Raw genomic sequence first — 21,468 nt, forward strand, 5'->3', positions numbered from 1 at the left:
TCAGTTTGCTCTGCAAAATTATCACATAGCAGAACATATTGATTTTAAAACTGCACAATGCACACACTCAGCTGCCCACAAGTTGGCTGGGACTCAGTAAGACCCAAAGCTGGGTTTAAAAATCTGTTCTCAGAGCTTGAAAGTAATGCTCCTAAACCTAAGGGTAGTGTCACATCGGGACTGATTGACAGAAGTTTGTCACTGATTTTGGAATGTAATTACCTCGTATCACTGAAGGTTAATTTCAGTTAAATAGATCATAGCAATATCCTTTGAGTCTAGGTAAGCTGATCTAAGATGAAGCTGCCAGTTCAGTGATTTAAAATTAGAGCAATGCTCTCCCTCCTTCAGGCCCCCAGCATCATTCTTGTTACCACATGCTAACCCCGCTGCAATCTGATGCTGTACCCGATCAAGAATTGCTATGCTCAAGTGGGAGGCAGTGAGAACACAAGAACCACTGCTACAAAAAGTCAAATAGAATTTTCTTTATTGCAAAAAAGGATGAAGAAATACAAGGATCTGTTTCTGCGACATCATGGCAGTATTGAGTACAATTCCTATGTACAACCCTTTTTTGTAGGACAGGTATGTCCCCTCTCTTGAGGAACTCCCCAAAAAGAGCACAATATAACAGTTGTGAGGGGTATCTGGAAATGAGAAATAGGTGGACAGGTGCTAAATGGCTAATAGAGAATAAATACCCTTTCATTAAAACAACATAGCTAAAGGAAGGGAAGAGAAACTTAAAGAGCACACTTACTTATAACCAATTATTAACCCATCAAATTGAAAAGCAATTCCTTCTCAGACTTGTGGCAGACTAATTCTCCAGGAAGGCTGGTACCCTTCTCCAATACATCAAAGCCCTTAGCCTTTTTCCTTTAGGGTTTGCACATCACTGCCTGATCATGCCAAGTCTGCTCACACACAGCCAAAATAGCAATGTCATGGCTGGTGATCTGGTCCTTAAAACACAGAAACTGAGGCAGAAGAATACAGGAGAGTCTGTCTCTTGAGCCATTTGGGTGGTGCCTTATTGGAGAAAAAATATTTTCTTTTAAACATCAGTGTTCAACATCCCCTATTTATGTATGTGGACAGAGTACAGCAGAGCTGTATCCCAGTGTTTCCCAGTTATATTAGATGAATATAACAAAGACTCAGCTGGCTTTTATGGCCCCTTTCCACTTTTTGCTGTCTTGTTACATGACACGTCTTAAATTCTCTGTAAGCTTTATGCCAGAGCAAACAGCTCCAGTGCACGAACGGTGAAGAAGCAGTGACAGACCATGTCACACACACAGCTAGGACTGGAATCAGTAAAATGTCACTCACGTACGAGTCATATGGAGTCAATTTCTGGGATAACACACATATCCAAAAAGCCTGTTCAGCTTTTAAAATTATCAATAATAGACCTTTTAAATGGTTACATCTAGTAACCCACTAGGAATCCTAGATGAAAAATTTCCCTTCCCCCCTTCCACTACCTAGAAGTTGGAAACCAAAAGCACTTTCTTTTAAATTCTGCATAATTTTTAAGGATGTAGTTTTACATTTCTCGGTACTGACTGAATTATATATCTTCAAAAAACTATTAATTTTCCTCTGCCCTCATGTTTTTCACTTTCCCTAAACATTTTTTCCCTAATTCCCTTTAAAATTTGCATATGCTTTCCTGTCACCTGGTATCACTCAAAATTTTACTACTTTCATCTTCAGCTCTGTTGATTCAGTTCTACTCTCCTGGAGATCTGAGTAGGATGATATATGAATTGCAGTCAGTAGAACAATATAAAACTGTTTTGAGAGAAGAGCCAGATGGAGAAAGACATATGAATCCTGGGCATATGAGGACACACTTGCAGTATTGACCCTAAGGGGTTTCAAAACAGTTAATGCTGTCACTGGATTGAAAACTCTGTTTTATGCTAGTAGCACATAAAACTACAGCACACACTCTTGTCTGTGGTTGCCTGCAACTTATCAATAAGTATTTACAATACATTTTTCACATAAATGACCTTCATACTCTGAGTTCAACATGCCTATTAGTGCTTTGTGCTGCAAGATGTATCTGTTGTTTAATAAAACTGTTATTAACACCAACCTGAGAAATGTGCGATCACATCCTTTCTGTTTGGACAGTGTCTTTTCTTGCTTTATGCTGTGGAAACTGAAGGGGATACAGCTATGATGACTGGCAAGGTTTTCCATTCCTTATATCAGAAAACTTTAATCTCTGATCTAAATTTTACCTTGTAATACTTCGGTTTTACAACTGTCTTCACTCACAAATTGAGGTCCCTGCTCCTACCAAGAAGAAATGTGGCCTCTCTTCCCTATATTAATGCCAAATGGAAAAGTTTCACGAGAGGAAGCAGCCAAAACTCTGTATGTCTTAACTAAAATGACATAACTCACAGTAGAGCTTGACATTTCTCTTCTACTCCTGAAGTATTCATGGGGGAAAGGTTTTGCTTTCACCAAATTATCAGCTGAAAATTGGGTTCTCCTGAAAGCACATTTGATGAGAAGATACCTTCATGCTGAAAATGAAAGACAGGCTGGCCACAGGGCCATCAGCAGCACCAGAACTGTCAGCTAGACATAGAAGAGCCTTGGAGTATAAATCCATTTTGTTTGGACAACTTCCCCTATGACTAGTCCTCAGAGAAGCCATTTCTCACTTGCAGAGCAGCCTAACAAGGCACAGAGGGGCAGAACAAAGTTCCTCCTGGTCCTGGGGAAAGCCTGCAGTGTGATACTCCTGCCTTGGATGGTCTGGGGCAGCTCCTCTTCCTCGTGCCAGGGCCACGTTTGCCTAAGCTGAATTCCAGTCAAATTGTGGAGCTGTGACAGCCACCAAAGGAAGTGTGCTATCACCTCTCAGCAGGACATCTGTGGTTATGCAGCTGAACTGCTGTTCCACTGTCCTAGCCATGGGTGTGCAGGACATCAGGAGGGCAAGAGAGTTTGCCCAGCCTTTAACCGAGCAGTGCTCTGGGAGACAGAAGGGGCCACACCTCTCTGTTCGCCTCTCCTTGTCCACTTTCTGGGCACTGGAGAATCCTGGCCACAGCTGATGTAATGGGGGCCTTTGAACACAAAGTGTTAATATTTCAGGGCCTGTTTCCTCTGGTTACATCTGTGACAGCTCTTACCAAGTGTTGCATTTCAGTGTGCAACTAAACATGCCAAAATCCATGAGCCAACAGATCATACATTTATGAGGTGTTCAAAGGAAAAATGTGATGTCAACTCACCAAGGGCAGCCCAAGTGCATGCCCAAGAGATGGGATAAGGACCTTAAAGAGTTAATAGGACCAGTTAGGGTACTATTTTTGGACTGTCTTGGGTGAGGAGACAGCAGATTTTCCCAGCATGTCAGTGACCTCCTCCTGCCTACACTTATCTACGGCTGCATATAAGACTCTGCTCATCAGAGCTATCATTGGAGCCTTTAAAAAGCCTATAAACCCAAACACTACATGGGAGATAGGACACTAAAAGGACAGGGTGAAGGATTTTCTTAGCTGATTCATCACTAAGACCATTTAGGTATGCTCTAGTGACATACAATAATAAAATTTGCACAGTGCTGTTTTACATCAGAGAAATTTATTGTTTGGGAAATCTGCTGTGAGAACAGCCCTGAAGAGACCTGCTCCTGAGAGCAGTGGCCATAGAAGCAGTGCCATGCCCAAGCTCACTGCAGGCAGGGTGATGGTTGCCTCCTTCCTCTGTGGGGTGCAGGCAACCTACAGCCAGTAACAAACCAGGTGCTGCTTATGAGGGACTGTCTGGGATCAAATGATGGGGTAAAAATTAAGTGATTAAAGTAATCATCCAAGTAGTTTCAGACATGAATGATTTTAAGACATTACCCAAATGTGATGTCTCAAATTGGAAAGTCCTGGGTTGTACCACAGCAAAGAACAATGACATACATAAGCTCTCCTTGGAGGAAGGCTAACAGATGGGAGTTTATAATAGTGTCACATTTTCAAATGTGCCTATGCTATTTCAGAGTCTAATGTAAGAAAAATATGGTCCCAGTTACTCTGTATTTCCAGAGATCATCATTCAAGTTGAGCAGTTTTTAAATTCTGTTTCTACAGGATTTAACTAGTATTCAGCCACCCTTTTGAATGAAAATAGCCCTTTAGAAGATTTGAAGATTTTCTTGTTTATAAGGAAACAATTCTCCCATTGCAAAATCCTACATATTGAGTAAATCACATTGCTTGGTGATTCATTTGGCAATTTGTCTACATAACAGATACAAAAGACTTCCAGCTGACAACACACCTGGAGCTTCTCCTCTGCAATACACGGTGGGTGGCAGTAGAGGTCTGGTAGACAGGGCAGAAGCAGCCTGAGTCACTGAGATTTTTATCTAGATGTTAGCAGATGTTCCGGGTGACTTCTCATATTGTTTTGCCCCGTTTAAAAGCAAAAAAACCAAAAGTTTTCTTGTAACTAAAACAAAAGATACAAAACTGGTTGAGAAATAAATTTTTGTTCAGCAACGTGTCCAAAAGTGTTTATGTACTTGTAGCAATATGCATTACAGACCCTGATTTGTTTGATGCTAAGAATGAGTAGAACTTTCAGAGGCTTGAAAGACATTGTACCTTCTACGTAATGGCAAGTATTTGCCCTTAAGCTACTTGCTGTTTGATACAGCTTGCAAAACATTCAGTCTTGAGGATAAATGTTAGAGATGTCTATGATAGAAATTGTCTCAGTGTGGACAAACCAGCAGCAGTAGTCAGAGAACAGGTGGCCACTACCAGATGTCACAAAATTACACCCAGGACCCTACAGCACTCTATGGAGGCTTTAATGACAGCCATTCCCAAGACATCCCTAACTCAGAACACCTGCTAGAGGGAAACCTTAACTGAAGTCTGCATCTATCAAAGACGAAGTCTTTAAAATTCAGCTTTGAGGAACCAGAAGCTAAGAGGTAACTGCAGTCTTATATGTGTTTTCATGCTCTAATGGTTTTGTCCATTCCAACATTCTTGCTCCATCCCAAAAAAATACTTGGATTCCCTCACCTTATGGGAAGCACAGTGGCAACCTTCTGAATTTTTAGAAAGGGTAAGGTAAAAGCACAGTGATTTCCTGCTAATTAATCTTCCAGCATAGGGAACCAACAGGCTTCTTTGCAAGCACTCACAGTATTCAGACCCCTGCACTGAAAACTGACCTCAAAAACAAGTGGGATGGAAGAGTTGCCGAAATATCTCTCCTGTGCCCAAAACGTGGTGGCTCACCCAGGAGTAGGCCAGCACAAAGGAAAACTGGAGGCTCAGTGAGCCACAGGGAGGTCAGTCAGGCTCTCAAACAGCCATTATATGAAGCTGACTCAAATTTATCATCATTTTAGTGCATATTTCAGCGAGTCAATTCCTTGTAATTTGCATTCTCCTTTTTTTCCTGAATTTCTCAGGTAATTTTTTTGTGGTTTTGTAGATTAAAAGTTTATAAAATTATGTGAAAAAGTAAAATTTTCCATCCCCAAAGAACTCAAATTTCCCATTGTAACTCCTCTTTACTGGGGTGCACAATTAGCGTCAGCACTACAGAAAACACTAGAAATATTAGTAGAAATAAATAGCATTAACTACCATGCATTAACAGAAATTCAAAAAGGAATATTAGGTTTTCATAAAAATTATTCTTGTCAGTAAAAATCCATCGGAATTTGTTGCAGCTTGCACAGGTTAGGGTCAATAAAATCCACTAGCATAAGAAAGGACAAAAGAAATGCAATGTGATTTCACTGAGCTTCTGTCTTTTAATGTGGATGCCTAGTTTATGCTAGTAGATTCATTCTTATCCCAGAACCGAGCACATCTTATTCTTCTAAGTGTACAAAAATAATTAACTTATCACCAAAAAAAAAAAGAAAAAGGAAACATAATTCCTTTGAAATTCTGTAGGACAGCTGTCAGTACCCATGTATCTGGTGAACACAGTTTTACTTCAAATGGTATATTTGAAGGTGACTGTGGAAATTGTGCTGTCACTGTGTCTGAAGGGAAAAGGAGGTTTAAAAGAATTTATATTCTGACTGTTCCTCTGGATTTTGTTATCACAAGTCACAATAAAAATTTAACTCATTTATAAGGGTAAAATATTTGAAGATTGTATTGTTTGGAGGGTTTTGGCTTTTTGCCCCTCTTCTTTCTCCTTCTTAGACTGTCATATTAAAGGTTTTGTTGTGAAAGGAATAAAAAGCAACTTCCAGTCTGTTGCTTGACTCTTTAGGACAGATGCACTGCCAAAGTCCAGCATACTGTTTTAACTGCTTACACATGTACTCAGATGAGTTTATTGGTGAAACCTAGCTTTTATTCTTGGTCATATGGATATAAATTAAAAATACAAAATAAAATAACAGTTTCCTCCTACTCTTGCTTGTTAAACTAATCAACTAACTAAACTATTTTTCCTTCTTGCCTCTCTGTTAAAATTTGTCAACATAGGCTAAAAGTCCAAAGCTGATGTAGATAAGGAAATATTAAGGAGGAGTTTCAGTTAAGACTCAGTCAAAATGGATTAGAGATCAACTGGTGATAAACAAGTTGCAAATGGATTTTTTGAAAATGTTAGTATTATTAAGCTGTCTTACAACTGCAGGATCCTTGTCATTTGACAATGTAAGAGACCTCAGGCTCTGTTCTTTCTGGAACTGCTGCAACCTTGCAAACATTTTGCTCAGTAAAAGAGGAGTAAAATTTTTAAAAACTAAACAATAGATAAAATTTATTTGCAGTGCAGTTCCATTTACTTGTCTGAAGTCAGCATAGTAATGAATTGCAACCATACATTTCACCTGAGGCTTTACTGAGTGAAACTGAGCAGGTGGCTCCAAAAGAGGTCATGTAAGACAGGAAAGACCATATGGTATTGGAAACTCAACCATGGTCTCCTCCGCCTACTGTTTGCATATACCTGTTAACAAAGAAATATCTCCTTGAAATTAGCTCTGGGAGTTTAGTCAAAACAGCAGTTGTAATTAATCCTCTCAACAATGTGTATAGGAATAGTGAATTCTATTTTACTTTAAGAGTTTCACCAGTGTCCTTCAGACACATAGACCTGAGTTGAAACAGAAGTTGCATGCTTAAGACAAAAAGGGATTGTTTAAATTCTGTGAGATGTGCTGGCAGGAATTCATATGTGGTCATCCTGAAATCATTAAAGATGATGGATCCATGATGTGCTGTGATTTTTTAAGACACAGCTCAGAAAAGCTGCTAGAGGCTGGTTTCATCTCTCCTATACCTTGTGCTCTGAATAGCTTCATCTAAATTTAGAGCAAACCCATCCTTTTCATTGCCTTCAAGAACTCACAAGTCACAAAAAACAATGAAAAGAAACTCAGAAATAATTACATGGGATTTTCATGAGGGTAGCAAGAGAACAAGGCACAGACTCTCCAATCCTGAGGGAACATCTAATTTCTGTGTTGGCCCCAAGAACAATGTGTATGTGCAGAGTTTTGGGGAACTGGAAACAGAAGTTACACCACAAAAAAGTGCAGAGTGGCAGAATAAAATATTGAAGGTTTATTCTTCAGGAACACTTACATGTGACTATTGAAATGTCAGCTACTTTTTCAACTCTTAACCATCTATGACATTTAAGTTAAAATAAATTATAATGATGTATTTATAACAAAGTCACGATTAAACCTTAATGAAAGGCTCAAAATCTCCCAGCAGAATGTACTTTTTGAATGGGTCATTCATATCAAAGATGCCATATTCCATCACGAAGGTAATATTTTTAAAGTAATTTCCTGGATTCACATCCTTCCAACAGATGATTCAGGAGGGAAGAAAATTATAGAGTTCAGTCTTGACAAGGGCAGAGTGCTTGTCTTTCTTGTACTAATGCTGCTGTTTCAAGAACAGGTTAAATTGTGGAGGAGGACTGAGAAACAGGCTAGTCAGAAGAAAGAGAAAACTTATTCCAAGAGAGTACATGTTTTAGATGTGTCAAAATCAAATGACTAATTAAGACAGTAATTCAAATTAGAACCAGCTGGTGGTTTAACATTCCTCAAACCCTTATTCAGCAAAAGTTTTCAGTGTTTGCCTGGTTTGAGTCCCACCAAAGTCAATTAACAGTCAAAGAGCAGTTCAGAAAATTTGAAACCTGAGAATAATTTTCTCTATTTTTTTAAGATTTCTGAGGCCTTGGTCTAGTGTTAGCTAGCTCAATCCTTGCAAAAGTCCTTGCAACAAAACCAGACTACAATTACACTTGGTATAGCCTATGTATAAGCACAGCAGCACAACACATAGGGTAATGTTTTGACTCAGAATCATCCTGCTCAAATCTTGGTGACAAGAGACACCATTCAGGTGCAAGAAATCCTTTCCATGGAGACCCAATCAGTGGGAAGCTTCTTCCTTATCTATGGACCAGCATTTCCATTTTTGATTATTTCCTTTCTAAAATTTCTATAAAACCTCAGCTAACACAATTGTTTCCGATTATGCAGTTTATTTTGTTTCTATGACAACCTGGGGACAAGAGTTCCGGTGATTAATTGCACGTCCTGGAACAAGATCCTAAACTTCTGGCATTGCCCAAGCTGGCCTTATTTCCATCAGTTCAGAACTCTTTTTTCCACATCAGAACAACAACCTTCTTCATTCCAGAGACTTCCTAAGCCCAGGAAAAGGAGAAGGCAAGAAGCTATACAAAACTGCCCAAAAGTCTTAGCGTACAGTAGAAAGTTTCTACTTTTCCCTAATGGTTTCCAAGGACAAAATTCAAGACAGTCACAAAAGAACTGAAGTATTTGCTGTCACTAGCAATAAACTACAGAAACTTCAGCAGAAACTTAAAAGCTCTCATACTGCTATAGAATAATAATTGGAATTCCCTGCTGCTCTTTCAGACCACATAAAGTCCATTGCTTTGATGATTTCTTCAGATTTCAACTTGGGCTTCAGACCTCATGACAAAGGATTTGTGGTGATTTTCTGAAACTGCTAATTCATCAGAAATTTAGATGTATCCTCTGGTTATCTCAAGCAGTTTGGACCTATCCTTAGGAATGTAGCCATTTATGTTCTGCAAAGGTTTTATTGTCTTTATTTTTGAGATATTTTGTAATTGCCACAAAGTTGTTTTCCTGTTATCTTCATTCCCCTGCTGCATTCCAAATAAAGAGCTGTTCATGTATCTTTTCAATGCACACAGGTTACCAACATCTCATAGTATGAGATAGTGGATATAACTTATGGAACACTGTGTTATGTACTTGGGAAATAAATTACATTCCAAGTTCCTTAATATATATTTCACACTGAGGAATCTGCGCCTTATATCTTCTTTTACAAACAGTCAAGATCTGCAAATATTCTTAGCAAAAGGGGAAAAATATTTGAGAGAGGTAAAAATCCTTCTTGGTCTTTTGTATTAATTTTCTGTGTGACAATCTGAAACCCATCAAATTACTTGCTTTTCTGTGAGACTGAGTTCCTTAGAAGTATAATCTACTCTGAGACCAGTGAGCAACGAAGAAAATAACCTTGCAGCATCTTTTAAGTCTTATCCAAACAAGAGTCAGGGTTTGTTTTTTTTTAAGCGACTAGTGACTGTAAGTGCCTTGAGACTCCATAAAGAGGTCTGATTCCCAGTGTTTCAGGTGTTGCCTGAAAATAGCAACCTTGCTGGTGCCTCGTGTCAATCTAGTACAGAGGCACCACAACTCAGTAGACTTTTCCCTTACATCAGCTTCTACTGCAACCTACTGATGATAATGAGTGTGAAACAACCTACAACCTTCCTGCTTCAGACACTCCTCCACGCTTCCTCCCCTACACAAGACTGAAATATCTGTCCTGGTTGTTTGAATCAAAACTGAGTAATTAAATTTGTCAGAGAAATTTTGGAGACTCTCATGACTGAGATGCTCCCTACTTCCAAACTCCAAACGGGAAGAGAAGAAAATGAAGTGCTTTGCCCCTTTAGATGTCAAAGATAACCTCCAAGTTGTAAAACAATCAACTCACATGTTATAGAGACCTCAAGCAGACAGACTAAAGCAAAAACAACCAAGGCACTAATTTCAGCAATCGATCTCCAAGGCAGGATTCACTTCAAAGGATACTCAAGATCATTTGAGTGTTAACATTTCCAAACAACTAGTATAAAAAGAAATATCCTGTATTGGGTTAAGTGACTTTTTTAAAGGAGTGTAATTCATTCCAACTGATATACCAGGGAACATCTGTTAAAAATCAGACTCTCTGCAGCATATGAATTGTTACAATTAAAATAATGAAAGTCTACCCTCTAGGGTAAAAATGAATATGCCTTTACCAATGATACAAAACAGCAGTGCAACGTTTAGAAGGAGAAAACTCCACTGCATTTTGAAAGTCACCCCCAGACCACCTTCAAGAAGGAGTCATTGGCCACTAAGACTTCACTCCCAGTGGGCTCATTCCCTTGTGCCTTTGAGTTCTGTAGACAGTTTAGGACAGCATTAGGCATGGATAGTTTCACTGAAGATATTTCCTGGAGATGAGAGACATTGTAACTGGAAGCATTTACAGCATAAAAGTTCATATACATTGGCCAATGTAGAATGGTCTCCTGCTTTCTCTCTAGCTGTAGAATCAGGATACCATGTGTTGTAACTGAAATAATGGAAAATACACTCATGTCTGCAGCTGACCAGAGTGATGTTGTAGGTTTAAACATAGCTATTTTGTGTGAATTAACCACTCGTATTCTGACTACCTATATAGCTTATTTTGCTTGTCACAGATGTGTACCCAGCAGGTCAGAGAAAGGAGCCTGGGAAGACAGTAAGAATGTTATCCACTAGTAGGTCAGCATTTATCCACCATTTGCATCCTGCCTGCTTTTCTGCAGCTGAGCCTTCCATGCTAGAGAGTCTGTGCAGTCAGACCAGGGAACAGACACTGGGCTGTATTCCTGTCAAACCCCACTGATAAGGGCATGTTCACACTCTTCTGTAGCCTCAGACTGAGTGACTACTCATCACTCAAAACTCTTGCCTTGAGCCAGGTCATATTTTCAGGTACGTTGGGAAGCTGTCACCTCCCCAGGAAACCAAAGTCTTCCAGGCCAGTGTGGAATATTTAAGCTCTCTGTTCAACTGCACTGTTAATGGCAAGGTGTTCACATGCAGTGGCAAACCACAGGATAACTTGAAAGACAGCTCAGCTGCCTAAATTATGTTCCAGCTGTCCATTGTGGGGTCCCAGCTAAGACAAAATAACTGCTATATGAGGACTCAGCTCACTTCAGTAGGAAGTGGAACAATTTCAAATCAAGAGACAACTGAACTGACCCTGTTCTGCTCAGCTGTGATTTTCTGATTGGTAGTGTAAATTTTCTATGACAGGTCCACCATGTAAAATTACTGCTGTCTCTATGTTGTTAAGATTGGTCAGCGAGAATTTCTTTGAGCTGCTAGTCCTAAAGAAACATTTTGTGATGTGGTAGTGTTCAGTCTGAGCTTTTTTCCATTGTTCTGAACACCATGCCAGGATTTCTTTTAAAGACTATTTCTTTCAAAGAATGTTAAGGCAGATAGGTAAGCCTTGGTCCTCTGGATAAGAAATTTATTTCTTAGATATGTTAAATTGCATCCAAAGCCTTTTATATATAATATTTCATTGTTGACTGTCATTGTCAGGTGACTGTCAGTTCCAGTATGGCTGGTCATTGCAAGCTTTAATTTGATCCAGTCCCAGGGAGGATGAAGAGACCACAAAACTAATAATCTGCAGGTTCCATCACAGTCACAGATGAAAACCCTTTGCAAACTGCCCATAAAGGCTTTGTGTGGCTCCAATGGCAAAAAAAAAAAAAAAAAAAAAAATTGGAGCTCTTGGAAGGAAATTATGTCTGATTCCCACAACAGGTTTTACATGTGAACCTGGTTCCCATGGCACTCTTATATGCAACGTCATGTCTGCATGGAAGTCTCTTCCCTTGCCACTTCCTCCAGATTGTATGGCAACACCAGCTGCCATGTTTCCTCCTTATAACAACTCAAGGACTTCAGTTTCCTAATGTAAAAATAGTGATGGTATCTGTGCGAGTACCAGCTTGATGTTGGCAGTCAGATGTTTACTCACCCACTTGTGAAGAACCTGGCCTCACATATTTGCTCTCATATGGTCTGTGCTCCATGGAACAACATTAAGAGAGGAGAAAGGAGTTTCTCCTGCCCACCTTTGAGCTGCACTGATCAGTTATACACAAGAACTCAGAGTGTAATGAACATGCATTTCAAACTATGTTCAATCCTGCTGCTCTGCTGCACAAAGAAACAACTCAGAGCCTTGCTGGCAGAATGCTGGTGTCACCCAGCAGACAAAAGCTTAATGCCTTCTGACACAAACTTTCATTCACAGCAGCCAGCAAAAAGAACCACAGAATCACAGAACATTCTGAGTTGGAAGGGATCCACAAGGATCATCAGGTGAGCACCTTTTCTTCCTTTCCTAGGAATCCCACAAGCCTGGGATCAATGCATAAGGAAGACGAATTAAGGCCATGACAATTATGTAACGAGAAACACAGACACAAAGGCCAGAGCAGACTTAAAGACATCCACCTAATAGGAGAGTTGATTAGAATTTCCTCTGGAAACACCTTCACTATTTTAACAACACAGAATTAAACTTATGTTAAAAATGTTCAGTTGAAAACTGCAAGTTAATGTTACTGAACTCAAGGTCCTTGTCCTTCTTCACTCTCATCTTTTTTTTCACTGTCATCTCTTTTCTCTCTTCCTTCCTCCCTTCCCAGTCAGCATTTTTGAAGTTTATATCATACTCAACTCTGGAATTTCAGAAATGCGCTTGGAAGTTGCTCCTAGAGGCCAAACTTTATTCTTCCATGTGAGTTATTTTTTGTTTCACTCTTGAACAGGCATTTCTTGGAAGTGCAAGTACTCACAGAACCGTAGCATGCGGCAATCATGTAAATATTAATATTCACACAGTACTGAAGAGTACAAGATAATTAGAAGCTATATAACCATGTAACTCAGTTTATAAAGAGTATGACAGTTATAGGACCAAATTTGTCTTTCTTCCAGGCCTGACTCCTTGGAACCTCTTTTTTCCTCTTTGTTTATGAGGAATTAATCATTTGGAACCTGATCCAAAAAGCACTAGAGTCAATGTAAGTCTCCCATTGACTGCAGTAGATTTTGGTCTTCAATTAAGTAAACTCTCTGGAGTCCTTGGCCTCAGACCTGAAGCTCATTACCAGCCTCCTGGTACCCCATCCCTCCACAGCACCAAAGCGAGTTGTCAGAAAACTTCCACATGAGATTCACTCTTGCAACTGGTAAGAGGGTCAGGCAAAGCTTTTTATTTGGAGAGAGGACATGTATGTCCTCAAGCACATCAGGCCATGTACTGCAAGAGCCTCATTAGACTACAGTGTCTAAGGTGCACTGCCTGGCTCTGCTCCCACCCAGCCAGGTCCTGGCAGACAGTGACACTCACATCTCCCCTGAGGAGCAGAGGGGCTGTGAGGCTGTGTTGTAGACAACTCTCCATCAAAGAAACATGGAGTGGAGATGTGAAACCAGGCTTGACAGGCATAGCATCAGGAAAGAGTGTTTCCTGCTTCCCCCCTCATCCTCAGCCACCATTTTGACCAGACATTGCTTTTCTGGTGGTAGGATCTATTTCTCTTTCTGACTTGCACACAGTTACAAAGTCAAACAAGCAAATTACCCATCTGAATACAGCCCTTGATGGATTTAGAACCTATTGCTTTATGGGAGCCACTTACATGCAATCTGTTTTTACAGGCTTATAGCTTTAACTGTTTTCCTTCTAGCTGTAGGGGGGCAGCAAACATCATGATAAAGAGATGCCAACAGACACATTTTCTCTCACATATTGTAGGAGCTCTTGACAGAGACCAACTCTCAACAGACTACATTCATTACTGAGAAAATGGATGCGTTTCAGACTAGAAGAAAACTGAGTGGTAAATAGCAAACAGCAAGTATTTAATACTGGGCTTTTCTTTTTCTCTTAGAAACTATAGAAAGTCAGTCCTTAGTTAATTATGTTCACAGGGAGGCATTTCAGAGATGCTCACAGAGTAACTGCACCACTCTGCTTGAAAAATGGCCTAAAATAACATTTTATGGCATTCCCCCTAAACCAAAGAACCTACTTGGAATGCATTTTTACTGTACTTTCTGTGCACACATGTTCAGTAAATCCCAGAAATGTTACAGTGAGTCTTTTGAAGTGAAAATGTTTCTCAGGTAAATACATGTGCTTTAGATGTTTATTATTACAGTGTGTTCTGAAGTTGTCTCCATCCCATAGTTCTGGAACACTGGATTGAAACAGATTTTTTTTTTTAAAGCTAATATGTCACGATCACAATATTGCATGGTATTCAAAAGAAAGTGATTAATAAGGTGAATTTTAAGTAGTCCATATTTCACAACAATTCAGTTATGTCTTATTTCTTCCTCTGCCCATATTCACTCTGTGCCCTGAGGCTGAGGTTTCACAATACTCCCATGCCCCAGCAGCTTATCCCCCACACCCTGTGTTGCTCCTCCCTGTTTGCATGCCCTCCAGAACAAGCTGGCTCATGTTTTGGGCAAAATTTCTTCAGTAATTAATGTTTGACCTCCAACTAGTTTGTGAAGTAGTTCGAATTACATGTGTAAATAAAGAATTTAAAATCTTGTCTTTAGTGTTAAAATACAAACTCGGAAGGCTTCCTCTTAACCCCTTAGACAACCTTGTATGTATCCATTGAAGGATGAATTCCAAAATATTGCCAGTGACTGGAATCTAGTATGTGTTTCTTGTAGTCATTTTAAAAGCCTAAATTTAATAATTTATCACTATTTTTCATTCTTTTCACAAATAGCAGTCCCTCACTAATCCCTGAAACTAGATACACAAAGCAGGCTGAACTGGATTTTGTTTCTGATATCAGTATCAAATGAATGAATTTAAAGAAAATGGTTTGCTCTTATGAATTTCTACTGCTTATTTGCATCATTATTTGCATGTAAAAGTTCAAGATTTGGTTTAATAATTCCTGACTGTTCAATGCTAAGGGGAAAAGTGATGTGAATTAGCTCCATGCTCCCACTAATTTTGCCTGTGTTAGGTAGTCACAGTGAGGGACAAGAGATGGCCATGGAAGACAAGCTCTCTGATGCTTTCAAGCACTGCTGGAGCTGCAGAAACAGCAGTCAGAGCTTTGAAGAAGCAGCAGTTGAACTTCACATACATAAATGAACTGTAGTGCATTTTCTCTGGAGTATCTGCAGTTGCATGTTCTGAATACCAGTATGTCTATATCTTACAAAAAAAGGGAAAAGATTCTATTCTAAATATTAGGCCCCATTCTTTAAAATAGATGCTCTGCATCCTTCTAAAAATTGTGCTGTTAATTATCCAGTGGGGCACAGCATGCTACCAGAAGTTTCTGCAAACTTCTTTAAATGAGTAATTGATGTCAGTCAATGCCAGGAGCCATAAAAAAAGCCCTTCGTTCAAATGAGAAGAGAGATATTTTATGTTCAAACCTTACAGCAGAAGATAAGAGGGATACAGCTTTGCATTTGGAAGACAAGTCACAACTTTACAACATTTAAGGTCAATCCCAGCTTCTGAGTCCATCACGACATATGGCAAAAAATATCACAATGAGATCTGGGCAAAGATGTATCAAAGGACTTTTTCACCAAGTACTCAAAAAGTTGAAAAAATAATAAAATATCTCCCAGAATATACATTAAAACCATGAGCAAGCCAAGCTATTTCTTTACCTTGATTTCTTATGTGTACTAATATATATTAGGCACTTTCATTCCATTTGACTGTGGATTTGGAAAGCAGACTTTCAAAAAGTCATATATATACTTTCTGATTATTTTCATAATATTCAATGCAGCTGTCTCATGGCAGCATACAGGATGATCAAATACCTCACCCAAAGAATGTTGCAGTAAATTTTTAGGGATGCTTGGGTGAGGGTTCTGTCCCTCTGTGTTCAAGTCTTTCACAGAATCTCTTGATGACACCCAGGTGTGAAAAGAAAGCTTTCTGTTTATATCAGCTCTCAAGCCAGTACAACAGTACCTTTTCTACTGCATTGTCCCTTATCTTACTCAGCTTTTTACTTTCAGACATCCATCCATAAATCAGTTGAAAGATAATTCTCTCCAAATGCAGCCTATCATTTATGAAAAACTACACCATAGAGCTTGTTTGACAGAAAAAGTATTCGCTACTCATTTGATTAAAAAGTGAATGCCAGAACACCTTTTGAAGGCTAAATTTTGAAGGTGTGGTCAAATGTGTCATAACCTTTGTTTATCCATGTGGTTGATTATCCCCATCCCTAGTCTCTGTCACAAATTAGACATTATCATCATCACTGAGCCCGTTCATGAATTCAGAACAAGTGCATTTATTACTATAGAATTTATTACTATAGAATTATTATAGAATGGCAGGAAATTCAAAGGCACAGAAGGTAAAAACTGAACCACAGAAACATAGACACTGCCAGCTATGACACCAAAGGAAAGCTCTAAGGCCACAGCCCCCATCTGAGCAGTATCAGGCCCATGAAGGACATATCATTAAGCTGGCTCTGCTTGGAGATGAAAAGAAGAATGACGGAGAAAAAAAGTCACCAGGAGGGAGTTGATCCCTTGAATCAGGACCAAGCTGGCCTGAAAGGTTCTCCCCAGGCTGCAGATGCAAGACACAGAAAAACCCTGCGAGGTTTTTGGGCCAATGACAAGTCAGCCGAAATCCAAAAGATTCTGTTTGATATGAGCTTGCTGTGATTAGATTATGTGTTCTCTTTCTGTAATTTCTTAGTTTACCTCTTTTATAAACATTTGAAACTGTGTTGCCTATATTGTATGCTGTAAGTACTCCTCCTGGCATACTTCCCAAAACTCTCCTTTAATTTAAACCAGGCTAAGGTAGCTGGGTAAAATCAAAGGGTTTTTTATTGAGACTGGTGAATTTTAAAACATGAGTATTAAGAAACTGTCTTATGTATCCAGTTCCCCAACATAATTCAAGAGACTGAAAGGGTAAAGGACCTGCCATTAGAGAAAATTCATGAGCTGACTAAAGACTTGGCTAGGAAGGAGAAATAATCCTGTGAACCTAGCCTTCCCTGGCACACAGCAAGGTGGTGGGAAGCAGTTCTGTGCACAAGGAGCCTCCAGGAGATGTTTCTAAAGGAAAAGCATTTATAGTTTCCATGACTCCATGTAGCAGACGGCATTAGACAGTTTGGAAGACCTGCCACTCTCAGAAGTCACACAACTCTCTTTATTTGCAAAACCAACCCTGGAAAATCTAAGTGCAGCTGAAAAAAAACTGGGATGGTTCTGAGTGTGCAAAATCTGCAGTTTCACAGTTCAACCTCAAAATCAAGCTACTGTTGTGTTAGAGTGGCACGACACCTATTTCAGTACGTTTTTCCTCTTAAGATTTTCAAATAGGGCTTTAAAGTTAAAAAATAATCTGTTTGTACAGTTGTATTTAATCTGCATATTGGATTCATGTTGGTCACCTCTTCTAGAAAGAGCAAAATTCTCTGACCACAGAGTTAGGTTTTGGGGTGTATTTAAGTCAGTATGCTCCAATTAAAGTAGGATTCACGAGACAATATCACAATGCTAATTAAGTTCACTGCTTCTTGTAATCCTATTTTTGCTTTAAGGGGCAGTGGAGAGTGGCCCAGGTGCCACACCCAGAGAGCAGCAGACTGGTTCCACAGAAGGAGCTCATTGAACAGAGACCTGGTGGTGGGGAACACACAAGCCCTTGGAAAGCACAATGAACATAAAACAGTAGCTCCTGGATATTGGAGTGGGGGATTGGCCAGAGGGTTTAGGCAATGAAAGGAAGAAAGATGCTGTAAAATATGGTAGGCAAAGAGATGAGACTGGAGTCACACAGAGTGGAAGAAGCTCAGCAAAAGAGAATGGGAGTATGGACACAAACAGGCAGACAGCATGGCTAGCGGCAGTCCAGGCAAAATTCCATGGAGCCTCTGAATGCCAGAAGTCCTAGGTTGTGGCTGGCTACAGCCTCTGGCCAGTTCCTCTGCATGCTTCCCTATGGGCCACAAAGTGGAGTGGGGAGGAGGAGGCACCTGGGCAGGGCTCTCCCCTGTACACCTCTGAGTTCAGAAGGTTGCTGGCAAGCTCCATTCCTCCCCTTCCCCTCCGTGCAGCAGGCCTAGATTTGGCTGCCTTCACAGCTGCAGCTGTTCCTACCAGCTGGAATCAACCGTCCTGGCCTTCTTCCAGCTCAAAAGCAATTACATTCTTGCAAGTGGATATTGCAACTTCCTGTCCTAAACAATCATGTACTGTTCCTCTGCACTTTTAACCAGCTGCTGCCTTGTACTCAGAGATGGCTGCAGGGACAGGGGTGGGGCCCTGGGAGAAAGGTGATGTTGTATCAAGAGATCATTCTTGTGTAGGTTCACCTGCAGCTTAGAAAGGTCAGGGAGTGATACCTGACAGCTCCAAATGTCTGTATATAGTGCTCAGTGCTTCAGCAACACATAATTATATTACCTGGGATAGGCACTGTAGCAGGAGAGTGCTTTTTCTTGGCTCAAATCTTCCAGGAGAAATCTTCCTCTGTGCCTGAACTTCATAAAACAAGGCATCTCCAAGAATTTTGGCAAGAACCATCTTGCTTTTGCCAACCACTTAAAACCAGATTGTGGCCCATACCTACTTATCTGCAGCTAGTTTTCTAAAACTGTTCCCCTCAATCTCCAGCTTCTCCAGGCTTATGGTTCCATTCTAACTTTGCTACATGGGCAGCGTGGATCTGAAGTGATTGTAGGATTTTTATTTCTGTAACTTTTTCCTCATCTGAATTTTTCAGAGACATGGATTAGCCAAGGTACCCACCCCTTAGAAGAAGGTGCTCACACATGTATTAATGTAAACACAGCACAGAGTAGCACAGAGTGAGGAAAAGTACCTTGAAAGACAGAGTAAACACATGGGGAAGCTGGGAACCAGACTTCAAAGTAAAAGGCTGTCAGCATGCTATAAAAGGTCAGAAGGATTTTGGGGATAGAAATTCCCACTCAGACAAGCACCATCTCTTATAACAATCAGCAGATCCACACTGGCTAGTCAGGACAGTTAAACCCCTCATTTCATCTAAGAATAATAGACAACACATTTGGGGAATGAGGGCTTTTAAACATTGCTGATTCTTACCTCCTTAGCTCCTAATGCCTGAACCTCAGTGTATGTAGTTGTAGATGTCTGTAGCCTGTTGATGTGCCTACAATTACTTGTACCCCCATGTCAATGATACAAAACAATTCAGCCACAACTACATTGAAAAACTGCACAGGGGTTTTGCCCTAGATCCATCACAGCCTAGGGAAATAACACATCATCTTGCCACCATTCTTCTGTCAGGCTCTGCTTGCAAGATATTGCTGAGCAGTAGGATGTTCCATGGTCTCAAACAATGTGTTTGGTCGAAATACCAAATATTCCATTAACAGAACAGTCCCTTAACATGACTAAAAACCTGACTGATATTTTCTGAAATTCTGGAAGTGCAATTAACATTGTTTTCTATGAACTTTAATAGACCAATATTAAGTGATGCACCAACAAAAGAAGCATTTTACAAAAAAACAAACAAGCAAACAAAAATCCCAAAAAAAAACAAACAAAAAAAACCCCCAAAATTAAACTAACAGTCACATGGTCCTTCCACCTAGTGTTTTAGATTTGGGATAGGGTCTGCCTTGGCAGACAGCCAGGCAGTCCTAAATATAGCGTAAAACCAAACATTTACATGTAAGTCTGAACAGACAGGGGTTTTTGGTTGGTTTTGTGTTTGGTTTTTCCTTTTTTATTAACAGGTTTCTTTCAAATGCCACAAAGGCGGCTGCAGATTCAGAAATTGATAAATTTCTCTTCCAAAGGAAGTATTATATGCTCTGAATTCCCAAGGTAATGCTACAATACAGCAAGTATTAAAGCACTATGACGTATGGATTTGAGTGCCATAATTTATCAAAATGTCTCAAAGTGTTTTACAGTACAGAAAAGTATGCAGATAAATCATAGGATCATATACATTAGGTGTAGTATATTTTCAGCATGTACTGTCTTGCCAGTTTGTAACATATACACCTGCACAGGGGAGTGCAAGGAAGCAGTACATTCAATATTATTTATTACCTATTGTATCACAAAGCTGTCTTTATCTTCATGCGTCACTTGAATACTCTACTTTGCATAACTGTACTCTGTTACCCACAGTTATCTCTCACATATGGCATTATTTGAGCACAGCCACTATAGTGAGAATAAAGCAGGGCCACTGAAAAAATATTTTACCAGCATGTCTTGGTAAATTTCCACAACATCCTGATCTCACATGGGATTCTGATTTTTTATCTTTTGACCTTGTCTCATATAACTGCTTTCTCCAGTTTTTTCCCCTTCTAGCTTTGTGCTGGATGATCTCCAGCCTGTCTCAAGAATGGGAACACCTCACTTGTCCCCTCAATAAATAATTCTTGTTCATCCTGCAGCTCTGTCCACAAGCTCAGAACCAAGCCATCTGGTACCAGAAGACAAAGTTACCACATTAAAAAAAAAAAAAAACACTTCCTAGCACTAGTGAGTGAAAGTGAATTTTCAAGGGTCTGCAAGAACCAAAGTCAAATAGATCTCCAATCCTAAGCCAGGGCTGAGGAAATACTGGCATGAAAAGACTGCTTATGCTGGATCCAGGAAATTCAGCATCAATTCCACAATCATCACCGAAACTTCTTTGTTTTAGTTTGTGGGGTTTTTTTGTTTGTTTGTTTGGGTTTGTTAGTTTGTTTGTTTTTGGTTTGGTTTGTTTTTTGGGGGGAGGTTGTTTTGGTGGGTTTTTTTTCTGTAATTGGAAAGCTTTGGGCTTTTTTAAACTTTAAGTACTGGAAAATTAAAATGAATCCTAGAGAATGTTCTTCAATCTCTTTTATCACTAGCTTCACACTCTAACACCACTTCCAACACTTGATACTATTACCACCCTGATTTTGAATCTCGTCCCAGTCTTTCTTCCAACCTTCTTTCTCACATAAGCAATTCTGGTCACTTTTCTATAACTCTAATAGCATGTTTCTTATCTTCATCTCATTCACATCTTTCACTTGCCTAACCAAAGTTTTCCTATAGCCTGGAGTGTGATCTAGGCTAACCTTTTTAGTTTTCCAAGTCCTGTTAATCAAATAAAAATAATTATCATGATATCACAAAAATCAAGACAATTGCCATAGGCAGGAGAGGAATTTCTCCTTTCCTTACTATCATCTACCTCTTCCTACCCCCTTGTTCTTCATAGCAATTCCCACTCTGGCTGAAAAGCTTTG

Source organism: Cinclus cinclus, chromosome Z (assembly GCF_963662255.1).
Source record: "Cinclus cinclus chromosome Z, bCinCin1.1, whole genome shotgun sequence".
Classification (NCBI taxonomy): Eukaryota; Metazoa; Chordata; class Aves; order Passeriformes; family Cinclidae; genus Cinclus; species Cinclus cinclus.